The sequence below is a fragment of the Trichogramma pretiosum genome, unplaced genomic scaffold (genome assembly GCF_000599845.2).
Source record: "Trichogramma pretiosum strain Unisexual culture from Peru unplaced genomic scaffold, Tpre_2.0 scaffold45, whole genome shotgun sequence".
Taxonomy (NCBI): Eukaryota; Metazoa; Arthropoda; class Insecta; order Hymenoptera; family Trichogrammatidae; genus Trichogramma; species Trichogramma pretiosum.
Genome location: NW_019641665.1, coordinates 308,523 through 313,108, shown reverse-complemented (window position 1 = coordinate 313,108; position 4,586 = coordinate 308,523). Strand labels below are relative to the sequence as shown.

Below are 4,586 nucleotides of genomic sequence, written 5' to 3'. Positions count from 1 at the left end.
GATTGCAAACCTACACAGCAGAAACTGTTGATGAAATGAAAAGGTTAAATTAATGTTTAGTGGCTATAAAGGTAAAGGTAATGATTGTAAATGTACAAGGTACATGAGAGATGAAGTCGTTTAAATGATAAACATGGTGTAATCTAGAATTATTGGCAATAGTTTTGAGAGTACGATTGTTCAGGTATAACAGTAAAGTTGATAATTGTTTGACCTAAAAATACAATCAGTTTACAATATTATTGTTTGCACATGCAATAATTTATCATACTGTTGTTATGCAAAAAATAAGTATTTCAGTTCAGTTGATCTGCAAAGTTAAATTATAATCATTTAAAGTGCCATAGTTATTCGAGAGTGCTTTTTAAGCTATATTACGTGCCTAGGGAGCGAAAAACTGGAAAGCCTCAGAGCACGTGTAATTATCGTCCGAGGCGAAGGCGAGGCTGATAAACATGGGCTCTGAGGCTTTCTTTTTCGCTTCATAGGTGCGTATACTATTTTTCATGAATCCCCCAGCAGAAATTAATTTTTTCGTTTTGGCCGCGGAGACGAAAAAGGTTAGTTTGGGCTGGGGTAGCATGAAAACTATATTTTCAAGGGGCTGAAAAAACATAGAAAATTCAGTAAGTTATTAAGGGTTTTGAGAAAGAGTTCTCGATTATAACTCAGGGAAGCATAATCTCATGCAAGGTAGCTAATAAAGTCAGTTAAGATAGTACTTCTCACATATGCTTAAGTTTGTTTATGCGAAAATATTGTCTCAAGCTGAACACGTGAATCACGACTTTCACCATCATAATTCAAGAACTTTACAACTGCTCAGTACTTTGTTTCAATAATAATGCTCTGTGCTTCCACAGCTCTTTCTCTCTCTGTATCATAAAAGGCTGGAGCGAAAAAAGTTATCATTATTCGTGATACGAATAATATCCACAACGCAAACCCTGCCCCCAAAAAAAGAAGCAGCAAGACAGGCTCTGTGCGAATTATAACGATGTAATTATAGTGGCCATCGTTGTATAGTCTGCTGCGCGAGCACTGTTCAGTTTTCTTGATAAATAGCTCATCCGTGCATGCTATATGTATGCGTATGTTAATCAGCTGTGCGTGCGGAGCGTGGCGCATCATCGTTATCGCTGGCGCGTACGCGCGAAAAAAGCTCGCCTTTTTAAAGCTCTCGGCGCGTGTATATATTCGTGTATAGTCGATAAATTATGCACGAACTCGTGAAATTTTCATAGTCTGTCTGAAACGAGGCTGCGCTAGTTACACGCAAAAAACGCCGTGGATACGCGCTCTATATAGTCCGCGCGACGAGCCAAGTGCATGCGTATTATGCAAATAATTCGCAGTGACACGAGCGAAGACGTTAATAGAGTTTCAGCCACGATACACTTGCATGAATAGAGACAGCGTGCGGGCCTGGATATTGATTGTAATCGAGTGCTATCTTAAGTAGTGTTACGTTGAATTCCCTTGATATTTCAGGTAAGAGAAGTACTTTGAGGCAAGTTAGCAGTTGAGAATAATGCATATCGATAACGACGGCAGCTTTTTATGCTCAGCTGAAGATATTTCAATAAAAGTTTTACTGCGTTGCTGTCGGGAACGTAGATTTGACAAAAAAAAATATGTATGTTGGAGGAAAAGCTATTTAAGGCAGTAAAAAGAACATTTGAGGGGCTTTAGTTGATACTAAAGCTCAACATACAGCTACTTCACGTTGTCCTCTGATGCGGAACTCATTTTCATTAAAATCACGCATTGCTGACGGTTTTTCAAGCTAGTTTAAATTTTACCAAATAAGAAAATCATCTCCAACCAGCATACGCATGTGTGCATGCGTAATCCCGTACATCCGATTTATTATTCAATAAGCTTCGTACTGGTAAAACCATACATACCATACGTGAATACTTACGCTGCGCACGCAAAGATAGAGAATTCAAAACGTAGCAAATAAAGTGATCCACTTGAGACTCCAGTGCTTGTAGGGGTACGTAGTCACACACGCAGAGAAAGTAGAAATTTCCATCCTTGCAAACTCTCTATAGGTATATAGATATACGCTCTCTCGATGTCACTTGAAATTCCGCGCGGCGTGATCGTGAAAAGAGAGCTTCTATTCTGCTCGGCGCGTCGCTAGCTAGTAGAGCTCCGTAGTCTAAGAAGAAAAGGTACACCGCATTCTAAACCATACGTTCAAGAGGAAAAATCGATTGCTACACGCATCTCCCACGCAAAAAGTATATACCTATATATATATATCGATTCGAACGATAGTCATGCTGCATATTACTATAATACTATGCTCCAAGCATTAGACTAAAAAAAATTAGGAGGCAATGAAAATTAAGATATTAGGCTGAATTGCTGGTACCATTGCTGAAAAAAGGCTTTTTCTTAGAGGAACGCTTATATTTAAATTGAAATAATAAATTAAATAATGTTTGGCTGATCATATCGCAAATAATCAAAGAGACTTATGTAGATCAGAGTACTCCACTGACGACGCGAATTTTTGATTTAACATCGAATAATTTTTTAACTCCTTTTGATAATGCAATTCATTTCTATTAAATAAATCAAAAAATCACAATATGGTATAGTATTATGATGGAAAAGAATGACATTTTGAAGTGAAAGTGTTCTTCTTTCTGGTGCTTATTATTATTTTACCAAGTTGAAAAATTATTATACAACTTTATCAGTAACATGAATAAACTACCTTATGCACACAAAAAATATTTATCATTGGGTAAGTTGAGTTCTTACTACTTGCAGAGGTTTTTTATCGATGATTGCGGATGTGGAATTTGACAAGTCAAGCTTAAAAATAATTGATGTTTTAAGGCCTGGATTTGACCTTAGAATGACTGCAAAAATGAGCAAACCCCAAAAAACGCATGCTGGCTCGGGCGGCTACCCAAAAAACATAGGGTGCTTTAGATACGGACTCTGGAAATGAACATTTGAATTTTTCTTTACTTGAGATAAAGGCGTTAATTTTAGCTTGAATTTGTTTACCTTTGGAAAACTTTCACTGTAAACCAATTCAGCTCATGGGTTTTTGTTGATAGGGCATTTTTTCGCCAAATAACCCGAGTAACCCCAAGTAAGCCAAATAACCCCAAGTAACCCCAAGTAACCCCAAGTAACCCCAAGTAACCCAAGTAATCCAAATAACCCAAATAACCCAATTGACCCAGTAACCACTGATATGACATTTTTCATCGAAAAATCATGTCAGTAGGTAATTTTGACTCGATGCCAATCGCTGGTTACGCGATTTTGACGCGAGTTTTTAATCAATTTTAATCTACCGGGCCTCAAAATCCCATAGACCTGGATCAATAGCCAATTCATTTATTGATTTTATGTTGTTTTTGTGTTTACAATTCTTTAGTAATATTTTGTTTATAAAACTTTAAAATCGAATTTGAATTAAGCCATATGTAAATTTGTTCATTATTGCTTTTTATAAGAATAAGCAAATAAATCAATTTTTTATCATTAATATGTTATTTTATATATCTAGCAAGAAATATCAAAAAAGTGTTTAAAAATTTTTCAAAAAGAGTATCGCAGTCGGTAGGACTCGAACCTACGCTCCCAGAGGGAATCTGATTTCTAGTCAGACGCCTTAACCACTCGGCCACGACTGCTACTAGTGGAGGGGTACGATTTTGGCGTATAAAAAATTCTTGGCCTCTAGAAATATACATTAAGCTGGTCAATATTTTTTGCATTGCCAAATATTCATTTTGCAAAACGTTTTTGTTTTATTTCCGGAAAATATGGGAAATCCGGTTTCTCAAAATCGCTCCCGAAAATTCTAAAAAATTAGAGGACGTTCCTCAATCAAATCGAAGACTTTTTTGTTGTATAAACTTTTTCTCCAAACTCAATAGTTTTCGAGAAAAATTGTTTTTTTAGTTAACATCACATTTTCATGCTACCCAAACCGAAACTAACCTTTTTCGCCTCTGTGGCCAAAGCTAAAAATTTTTTTCTGCTGGGGTATTCATGAAAAATAGTATAACTATGAAGCGGAAAAAGCTTCGGCCGATAATTACACATGATCTGAGGCATTCCCGTTTTTCGCTCCGTAGGAACCTCATATACTATATCATATTGCGTTTGCAAATTTTCCAAAATATTATCTTGACAGGTTCAGATTTACTTTTGATTTTCATTATTTTTGATTTTCATTATTTATACCTTCTATAAATCGCAGAACACTGTTGCATATCCAATAAAAATAATTGTTCGCTAATTAAATTTATTTAAATTATTTGCGTATTTGATTTGAATCAATACAAAACAAAAATGTACGCTATTAATTTATGTGTTTCAATTTAATTTAATTCTTAATAAATTCCATTTTCTACAGCTGCATTCGAGAGATTTGTAGACAAAAATTTACTTAAGAAACCGCATTGAAGACTTGATGTCTACGTTATTGTAACCATCTTTTATATAAAATATTCTACAATTTTGTGAAGCGCTAAAAAAGTGAGCCACATGCTTTGCTGACAAAATAAAATTCTTCCCTTTCAATTATTCTATGCCAGTGACTGTAT

The 4,586-nt window shown here is 35.5% G+C and overlaps 1 non-coding gene across 1 annotated transcript; it reads right to left on the bottom strand.

Moving 5' to 3' along the window:
• Positions 1-3,586: 3,586 nt before the first annotated feature.
• Trnas-aga lies at positions 3,587-3,668 on the bottom strand. The gene has a single exon. It is a non-coding gene; the product is annotated as a tRNA-Ser (tRNA).
• Positions 3,669-4,586: the final 918 nt, after the last annotated feature.